The sequence below is a fragment of the Polypterus senegalus genome, chromosome 6 (genome assembly GCF_016835505.1).
Source record: "Polypterus senegalus isolate Bchr_013 chromosome 6, ASM1683550v1, whole genome shotgun sequence".
Lineage (NCBI taxonomy): Eukaryota > Metazoa > Chordata > Cladistia > Polypteriformes > Polypteridae > Polypterus > Polypterus senegalus.
The window spans coordinates 192,363,706-192,374,675 of record NC_053159.1 but is presented as its reverse complement, the minus strand read 5'-3'; positions in this window follow the sequence as shown (position 1 = coordinate 192,374,675).

Below are 10,970 nucleotides of genomic sequence, written 5' to 3'. Positions count from 1 at the left end.
ATCTGCTCCTGGCAGTGCTGCAGGTAGCCGCCGCCGTACAGCGTCGAGTTGGACACCAGCAGCAGCCTACGTTTCATGGCGAGCGAGCGAACCAACGAACGACTGCGCTGCGCTGCACGAAAGCCGGCGTGTAACTGGCCGCTCGATCTTCCAGTTTGGTTTCAAAGGCGCACCGTCACGTGATTTTGAGGCGCTCTACCACCATGACGTCACTGGCATAGCCGCAGGCAGAAACCCTATTGGTCAGCCGGTCCGCCAGTCTTGTTTGGCTCCACAAGTGAAGCGGCAGCCGCCTTTCTGCGCTTGCGCGGCGCTCCGAGTTGACTTCGAACGCTGCGGGTCCAGTAGGTGGGATTCGCGCGTGGAGTAAAAATAAAGACATTCTTAAAAAATAGTTCAGCAGTACCTCGTTATAAGACAGCAATACTCGTAAGAGACTTTATGAAAGGCACCACGTATGTTTCCTGGTGTGGAGTCTTGTCTTCGTAAATTGATGAGGACATTTGGCGTGAGGCAGCTCGCGTATTGATGGCGACGTGACGCTCCTCAGTAAACGTGTTTAGTATTCAGTGATTTCCAGATGTGTAGCTGATATGAACTGTCGATTTACAAAATGCAACGCGAGTAAAAGTGAGTGCTGCATAACTAATAACAACTGTCTTCAAAAAAACTGAATCGGTGCCATCGACCGCGTCTTCGAGTTTGTGGGGGCCTCGGGACTTGTAGATTATAAGACAAAAAAGTTGTAAAGAAACTTTTTGTGAATTCATCCAGCGCTGGATATAAAGATCACTCAGGTGCCGAAAAGAAGGAGCAGCTGGATCAGCACATCTGGAGCCAAACTTTCAAAACTGCCAGCAACGTCCGTCCCTTGTGAAGGCATCTTGTCAAAGGCTGGCTGGGGATCTGGAAATAAAAAATCAGTAATGTAAGTAGAATTAGTGACAGACGGAGCTTTTATTCTTTCTGTATTCTTAAAGCATCGTCCAGTTACACAATCCCATGCAGTCACTGACACCTTTGACGTTTCCCCTTGGGATTAATAAAGTATCTATCTATCTATCTATCTATCTATCTATCTATCTATCTATCTATCTATCTATCTATCTATCTATCTATCTATCTACAGTGGTGTGAAAAACTATTTGCCCCCTTCCTGATTTCTTCTTCTTTTGCATGTTTGTCACACAAAATGTTTCTGATCATCAAACACATTTAACCATTAGTCAAATATAACACAAGTAAACACAAAATGCAGTTTTTAAATGATGGTTTTATTATTTAGGAGAAAAAATCCAAACCTACATGGCCCTGTGTGAAAAAGTAATTGCCCCCTGAACCTAATAACTGGTTGGGCCACCCTTAGCAGCAATAACTGCAATCAAGCGTTTGCGATAACTTGCAATGAGTCTTTTACAGCGCTCTGGAGGAATTTTGGCCCACTCATCTTTGCAGAATTGTTGTAATTCAGCTTTATTTGAGGGTTTTCTAGCATGAAGCGCCTTTTTAAGGTCATGCCATAGCATCTCAATTGGATTCAGGTCAGGACTTTGACTAGGCCACTCCAAAGTCTTCATTTTGTTTTTCTTCAGCCATTCAGAGGTGGATTTGCTGGTGTGTTTTGGGTCATTGTCCTGTTGCAGCACCCAAGATCGCTTCAGCTTGAGTTGACGAACAGATGGCCGGACATTCTCCTTCAGGATTTTTTGGTAGACAGTAGAATTCATGGTTCCATCTATCACAGCAAGCCTTCCAGGTCCTGAAGCAGCAAAACAACCCCAGACCATCACACTACCACCACCATATTTTACTGTTGGTATGATGTTCTTTTTCTGAAATGCTGTGTTCCTTTTACGCCAGATGTAACGGGACATTTGCCTTCCAAAAGTTCAACTTTTGTCTCATCAGTCCACAAGGTATTTTCCCAAAAGTCTTGGCAATCATTGAGATGTTTCTTAGCAAAATTGAGACGAGCCCTAATGTTCTTTTGCTTAACAGTGGTTTGCGTCTTGGAAATCTGCCATGCAGGCCGTTTTTGCCCAGTCTCTGTCTTATGGTGGAGTCGTGAACACTGACCTTAATTGAGGCAAGTGAGGCCTGCAGTTCTTGGGTCCTGTCTTTTGTGACCTCTCAGATGAGTCGTCTCTGCGCTCTTGGGGTAATTTTGGTCGGCCGGCCACTCCTGGGAAGGTTCACCACTGTTCCATGTTTTTGCCATTTGTGGATAATGGCTCTCACTGTGGTTCGCTGGAGTCCCAAAGCTTTAGAAATGGCTTTATAACCTTTACCAGACTGATAGATCTCAATGACTTCTGTTCTCATTTGTTCCTGAATTTCTTTGGATCTTGGCATGATGTCTAGCTTTTGAGGTGCTTTTGGTCTACTTCTCTGTGTCAGGCAGCTCCTATTGAAGTGATTTCTTGACTGAAACAGGTGTGGCAGTAATCAGGAAATTGAACTCAGGTGTGATACACCACAGTTAGGTGATTTTTTAACAAGGGGGCAATTACTTTTCACACAGGGCCATGTAGGTTTGGATTTTTTTTTCTCCCTAAATAATAAAAACCATCATTTAAAAACTGCATTTTGTGTTTACTTGTGTTATATTTGACTAATGGTTAAATGTGTTTGATGATCAGAAACATTTTGTGTGACAAACATGCAAAAGAAGAAGAAATCAGGAAGGGGGCAAATAGTTTTTCACACCACTGTATCTATCTATCTATCTATCTATCTATCTATCTATCTATCTATCTATCTATCTATCTATCTATCTATCTATCTATCCTTACCTGTCGTGTTACCCAAAGCAGGCACCTGCTGTCACTTGTCACCTGTGTTGCCACCCTAACTTTCAGCAAAAACTTACATCATGTAACCGAAAAACCACAGAAAAACGTAGACATGTTAAATACGGTAACCATATAAAATGTTTAACTGAATTTGATCGCAGTACACGCCTGCCACATAAATACCAGCGTCCAGTGTTGTCACTCTGACTGTTAGGCAAAACACAGGCAGTGTAACTGGTAAATGTAGAAGAATGTAGACATGTTTAATAAGATACACAAAGAAACTCGTAGTGAAATACAAGAGCAGGACACACAGTGGGTGTAGAAAAGAGTCCTTCCTTTGAAATATTCCCGTTGTTTTGCTTTACAGCCTTAAATAAAAACACACAAAGTAATATTTCTTATAGCTTTACTTACTCAATGCCACCTCTAACATCCAAGTGAAAGACATCACAGCTACCGTTCAGGAGAATTTAAAGAAATCAAAGACAAGAAATCCTCAGACTAATAAAGGAACCCCCTCCCCCAAACTCAATCAGGTGTCAGTGCCCCCCATTTCCATTGTGGTTACTGGTTTCCGTCCACCTGTGCTCAGTTGTAATGAGTGGGATTAGTGAAGCTCTTCCTGGTCCATTCATTCCCTTGCTTGGTAGAGCAACTGACAGCAAACACCTGACTGTGGGTGGCAGGTCACTTCAGAAGATCTCAGGGACAGAGTTGTGGACATAAATAAGGCAGGAGACGGAGACCAAAACATCTCAAAGGCTTTATAAACCCAAGGGGCTCAGTAAAGTCCATTATAAAGAAGTGTTTGGTACTACTAGGACCCTCTCTGGATCCTACAAACTGGATGGAAGAGCAAAGAGGAAACTGGTAAGAGTGGCTACCAAGAGGCCAATGGCCACTGTGAAGGAGTTACAGGATTTGATGGCACAGAGTGGTCATTAACGGTATGCATGTGACAACAATTTGACAAGCGCTCCACCATTGTGGCTTGTTCAGGAGGGTCGCACTTCTCAAGAAAGGCCACATGAAGGCTTGTTTGAGCTTTGCCACCTTGAAGATTCTGATGCCAAGTGGAAAAAAATCTTCTGGCCAGAGGAGACCAAAATCAAACTATTAGGCCTCAACACCAAACGGTCCACCAATGCAGCTCACCATCCACAACACACCATACATACAGTAAAGCATGGAGGGGGCAGCATCCTGTCATGGGGCTCTCGTTAGGGGAGAAGGAAAAATGGATGGGGCAAAATACCATCAAATTCTGGAGGAAAACCTGCTACCCTCTGCCAGAAAGTTGAAGATGGGTCGAATGTTCACCTTTCAACACGACGACGACCCGAAGCAGACAGCAGAACTGAGCACATGGTGGCTGAAGGAGAACAAAGTGAACGTCCTGGTGTGGCCATTGAGAGCTGAGAGCTAAATCAGTGGAGAGATCTGAAGATAGCAGACCACCAACATCACCACCCAATGTGACCGAACGTGAACAGTTAAACTGTAATGACGAGTGGGGGGCAAATATTGAGTGGGCTCAGTCTAGATGGGCAAAGCTGATAGAGAAGAATCAACAGACTCAAGGCTGGCATTAAAACAAAAGGGGGGTCAAAAAAATGACATGGGGGGTCCTTTATTAATCTCAGTTGGTCTTGTTTTTGTTTTTTAATAATTTTTCTGAACAGTAGCTGTGATTTCTTTCACTCGGATGTTAGAGGTGGCATTGAGTAAGTAAAGCTGGAAAAAATATTAGTTTGTGTGTTAAGGCTGTAAAACAAAAAAAAAAAAAATGGGAATATTTCCAAGGGGGGATTCTTTTCAACACCCGCCGTACCTCTCAAATAAATCCACAAACTCACTGGTCACATCCCTGAGGAGCAGTAAATGACAATCCAAGTGCGGGAGCAGAGCGTTAAACCGGACTCATCGTCACTCAAGTCACCAACTTCAACTTGATTTTCCTGTTTGTCTTTTCCCAGTTGCTCCCAGTATGACTGACAGCGCCGTCCTTCAATGCCCGCGATGACAGCTGCTGACCGTTTCCCCTTCTGCTATCAGCACAGCGCACTCTGCAGGATGTGATGTCAAGGCGCACGTCACCGGTCCCAATGGCCAAGCTGATCTGGTGCTGCTGGACTCGTAGTTACTTTCTGGAGAAGCACAGAGTCGATCATTTTTCATTAACACGTAGAAAACAACAACGTACACAAGAAACCGTAGTTCAGAAATTGTGTTAAAGGAAATAAATGATTGTGATGAAAATAAAGCAAAGATTCAGGAGACAAAATCATAGAAACGTAGACAGGAACAGCAAATCTATGTGGAAAAACACAGGAGTGTCACCTGTGCTCGTCACCGATCAGCAACACCGAGTGCCATTCAAGGCTCTGCCGTCTCTCCTGTCGGACACATGAAATAAGAGACGCGTGTCCTCCAAGTGCGTCTTCAACATTAGTAACAGGAAGATGAGAATATTAGTCCGCAGGGCATCAGGGTGAGGAGGCGTCTTGTCTGCCGTTACGTGAGCTCGTCTGCCACCCAGCAGCCACACTGGCACACGTGACACTGGGGGGCAAATGAGACGGAGAATCGTGACGATGTGCTCAGGAATAAATCGACTGTATGCGGAAACATAAAAGCACAAAGTATAACATTTGAGACCAGCGACGAGTCTTATTAAATATAACTGCTGGATGTGCTGTTACTCCTGTGTTTATTCTCACCGAACGGTTCACAGCCTTTACGGGCAAAATGTGTATAATAATTCAGATCAAGTCAAATGAAACACTGTCAAAAGATAGGAATAACCAGCCTGAGACGCACTGGCCTTTAGGAAATCTCCAAAAAGCTCACGAGGTGTCACCGAGTCCACTGAGACGATGTCACAAACAACAAAAAAGGAATCAAAATACAACACAGGCCGCACAAACTCACAGCCTCCGTGATATTTGATCTTAGGATTCATTGCTGATATCATATGAGTGAGCGAGTGAGTCATTGGAGTGAGATACTGTAGCTTTAAAATATAGTACATGTATAGTAGCAAAAAATCGAATGGGCGGCACGGTGGCGTGGTGGGTAGCGCTGCTGCCTGGCAGTCAGGAGACCCGTCGGGGTTCGTTTCCCGGGTCCTCCCTGCCTGTGTGGAGTTTGCATGCCCTCCCTGTGTCCGCGTGGGTTTCCTCCTACAGTCCAAAGACATGCTGGTGAGGTGCATTGGCGATCCTAAATTGTCCCGTGTGTGTGTGCTTGATGTGTGCCCGCCGGTGGACTGGCACCCTGCCCGGGGTTTGTTTCCTGCCTTGCACCCTGTGTTGGTTGGGTTGGCTCCAGCAGACCCACGTGACCCTGTAGTTAAGATATAGTGGGTTGGATAATGGATGGATGGACGGAAAAAATCAATTGTTACAATAAATATAATCATAATGTCTCTAGTTTATACGTGTTGAAGTCATAAAAATACGTCGTAAAAGAGTATCGTAAAACAATAACGGATATCACGTTCCTTTCCTGTGCATGCATTGTCCAGACTGCATAGTGACACGCCCAGGGTGTGAGGGCATCGGAGACTGGGTGAGTGGGGCGGGGCTTGTGGTGAGGTGGCACAAGGGCAGTGGGCGGTCCTTGGATATTGGCAGGAGGCTTTGGCACTCAGCACATTATCAATTATTGTTGATTCAGCCAATCAAAATTCTTTTAAGTTTAGAGAGTGGCAGCATATATTTAGACAGCCAATTATCTTCATGCTTTTCTCTTTCACAGATGAAGACCCTCGAAATCAGCACTCGAAGTGAAGAAGTGCGGGACACGAGCTATGAAGACGAACCCTGCAGGAGGCCAATTCCAGGTGATGCGAGACAACCCTCCACGTCAGGGTATCAGTGAGCGACGTTCACAGGGCACAGGTTCACACGTTCGCGTGAGCGATGGCGCCCTGTCTAGGCTTCGATTCTGTCCCATGTGGGGTACTGTGTGGTGGGCTTCCTCCAACTGGCGATGCAAATAAATAAATAAACAATTCAGATTTAAAGTAAATGAAAAGACATTTTCAGAAAACAAACAAACCTGAAAGGAGGGCCAGTGCACGAAGGGGTCTTGTGCCAATTACACTGGGCTGCACCAAAATCGACGTACTTCACAGACTGAGATGCGCCACATGAAAAACGGTGCTTTGAAAGAAAAAAGTCGATTGTTATTTTTTAAATAAGTCACATTTGTATTTATGACATACATATTTTTTATGCTCAGAATATGATTTGAAGTAACCCATGACATGAAACATGCCAGTCCTCCTCTTTCTTAACATTAGTCGAGATGGAAACCCAAAATCAAGTATTTGCCACACGTGTTTTGCTCTCAGTATTTTTTTCCTTCATAATAAGAGCATAAGAACTTTAGCAGAGGCGTGTGGAGGGCATTCAGCCCATTTCTCGCTCGTTTGTTTAGCTAATAGCTAAGCTGTCGCCATTTCCAGTGCCTGTGTGACGCCAGTTTGCACCTTAGGTCAAGCTTATCAGTGTGCCAACTGACTGTTCGGTAGCTGACCCGTGCGGCTGGGTCCCCCGCCCCTTATGATCTGTGCCCTAGATGGATGCCTGATTCTCCTTAATGGTGGAGCTGGTCCCCAACATTAAGGTTTCTGCTTCAACTCCATGCCTCAGCAACATCAACATTTACTTCTGTAGCACATTGTCATACACATGATGAGCTTTACAAGATGAAGAAAGAATAATTATATAGGAATAAAATGAGGCAATACTAAATAACAAAGAATAAAATAAGGTCTGATGGCCAGGGAGGACAGAAAAAACAAACTGCAGAGGGCTGGAGGAAAAAAAAAAAAATCTGCAGGGGGTCCAAGGCCACGAGACCACCCAGTGCCCTCTAGGCATTCTACCTAACATCAATGATCTCAATCAGTCCTCAAGGTTTTCAGGCTTCACGCAGAAGAATTCGATGACGACGGTCATGTGGACTTCTGGCCTTCAATCCATCAGTGTAGGGACATCACGGTGCTTTGATCAGGTGGTGGAGGCGCAGATCAGAGTAGGAGTAGTGAGTACAGATTGTGGAGCCACCAGGAATGGTGATGAGAATTCAATGCTTATACAGAATATCAGGGTTACACTAAAATGAATCTATGAGGAAGCCATGTTACAGTACTGAGGTGTATAGCAGTTGTTTAAAGTGCTCCACTGTATCAGCCTGGCGAGTTTTTATCGGTTACTCGTATTCCAGATTTTAGGTGAGTAACAGAAGAAGGCCGCCTGCCCGCCTCACCACTTCTTTTAAGTTTAGCTCTTGGAATTGTAAGCAGGCACTCATTTGAAGATCTAAGGTTACAATTTGGAGTGTAAGGTGACAGACATTCAGAGACGGAGGATGGAGCAGATTAGTGAAGGCTTTATAAACCATCAGCAGTATTTTAAAGTCAATTCTAAATGGCACAGGTAACCAGTGTAGTGACGCTCAGACTGGCGTGATGACCTCAGATTTTCTTTTCCTAGTTAAGATTCTAGCAGCTCCATTCTGCACTCGTTGTAATCGATTGATGTCTTTTTTTGATGGTCTTGAGAAGAGAGCGTCGCAGTAATCTAGTCGACTGAAATCAAAAGCTTGAACTCATTTTTCAGCATCTTGCAAAGTTTTAAGGGATCTAATTTTTGTTATATTTCTTAATTGAAAAAATGGTGTCCTGGTAATCTGATTAATTTATGATTTCAAATTGAGATCAGAGTCAATAATTACCCCAAAATTCTTTACCTCCATCTTGACATTTGGGCCTAACGGATCAAGTTTATTTCTAATACCCTCATTATATCAAGATTTCCAATTTCTCCTAATTTAGTTTGAAATAAAATATGACTCCTCATCCACTCAGAAACACGAGTAAGACATTGGGCTCAGTGAACCAAGAGAGTCGAGGTCATCAGGTGCTGCTGATAAATACAGCTGTGTGTCGTCAGCAGAGCTGTGGTCGCTCACGTTACTAGTCGTTTGTTTCAGATTCCCACTCTCTTTATGTAAAGAAGTGCTTCCCGGCTTCAGGCCTAAATGCACTTCCTCTTAATTGTCGATTCACCGTTAAGTTGAAAGAATTCTGCTGGATCTCCTTTATCAATGCCTTTGAGGATTTTGAAGACCTGGATGAGGTCCCCACACAGTCTCCTCTGCTCAGACTAAATGTAGTTATTAATGAATTACGTCACAGTAGGACATGGTCTAAAGTCCTGGGATGCTCCTTGTTGTTCTCCTCTGCACCGCTTCAGGTGCTGTTATGTCTTTCTTGTAGATTGGAAACCAGAACTGCGCACAGCACTCTAGAGGTGGTCCACTAGTGCATTGTATAGTCAGAGCATAATGTCCCCCAGTTTATAGTTAACATTTTATTTGCCTTTTAAATCACTTTAGTGCATTGCTTAGATGATGAAAGTGTTGTGGCGACATAGACGCCTTTTCAGAGGTCACTTCTTGTAGCTCCGGGTCTCCCATCTTGTATCATCATATTTGATGTTCCTTTTGTGTAGAACTTTGCACTTTTCTACTTTAAACTCCATCTTCTGAGTGTCCCTCCAGCTCTGAAGGTTGTCCAAGTCCTCTTCAGTGTCTGCCATTCCTCCAATTTTAGTGATTTGACTGGTGTGGACCCCCCTTGCTGACTGACTATCTTTGATACCCCTGTCAATATGATAGCTCCGAGGGTCCCGTTGTTTCTGCATCCTCGATCCTTGAAGGTTGAAGGAGGGTCGAGTTGAGGAAACGGGGTACGCTGAGTGATGAACCATCTGTCGGGGCTCAGACTGCACGTGTCCCTCTGCCCTCCAACACTGCAGTGCACTTTCCCTAAATCTAAGACGCGGAAAGCGGCTACTCGCTGTCTGAAGAAACTGACAATCATCTCCTGGCTGTGGTACGGATTATGCACCTGACACAGCTGCAGAACAGGCCACGGGTCAGCCCGGAAGTGTGAGTGAAGCTTTAGGGAGAAGGATTACGTGTTTTCCACCATAAAAAGCCTTTAAAACCCCCAAACCTCTTTAGTGAGTTTCACGTTTTGCAGTTGAGAAACCCGATTTAGTGTCAGTTTGGTGAAACGGAGAGAGAGTGACGACCTCATCGAGAGGTTTACTTACCTCAGCAGTGACATTCAGGACTCTGGTGACTCTTCCTATGGAGTCAGTAGGCGGATTGGGAGAGTATTAGGGGTCATGAGGTCACCATAAAGGGGTGTGTGGCGAAGGTCCAAGTCTTTAGAGTCCTGGTGCTCCCTGTCTTGCTATATGGCTGCGAGACATGGACGCTATCCAGTGATCTGAGATGAAGACTGGACTCCTGTGTCTCTCTGGAAAATCCTTGGGTACTGCTGGTTTGACTTTGTGTTGCTCATGAAGGCCCGAATGAGGCACATGACCTGCATTGTGAGGGAGCGTCAGTTACGGCACTACAGCCATGTGGTGACATTACCCGAGGGTGATCCGGCTCATAAGATCCTCATTGTTGGAGACCCGAGTGGCTGGACCTGGCCAAGGGGTCGCCCACGTAACACCTGGCTGTGGCAGATTGAGGGTCATTTCTGGAGGGTGGGACTGGACCGCGTGTCTGCCTGGGGGGTTTCAAACCGGGATCTCGAGTTGTTTTATCGTGCAGTGGGTGCGGTGACGTGCTGTACCAGTGCATGCTCCCAGACTTGACTTGGTGAAACGGGATGGGAATCAAAATGTTCCCGTTTCACTCATCACCTGCTCATTTAAACACTTGAAGTTTGCTCCTAATTTTTCCTGCTGGCCCTTAATGCACAAACGCCACCAGTTACAGTCCGGCCTGCTCCTTCCCTTCCAGCGTATTGCTGTGGTCCTCCATTTCCACCCGTCTCTGGTTTTCCCACTTTAGATGTTTCTACTCCTCATTCTTCTCCACCTTTTCTGCCTCTGGAGTTTTCTTCTGGACTCCTTTTCATCTATAAATAGATGCTGATGTCCATAAGCTCTGGAGCTGCCGAAATCGACCTGGCATTTCGCTGGGAAAGTCGAGATCAATGTTCAACACACGCCTGGAGGAATTTATTTCATGAGCGGATTCATTTAGAACTTCTGTCTGCTTGTATTAATGTCTCTTGCTCATCCTCTGTTTCAGCCCCGCTTATGAAGAGCTGCTTATTCTGTTCAAATCGGGATGTGG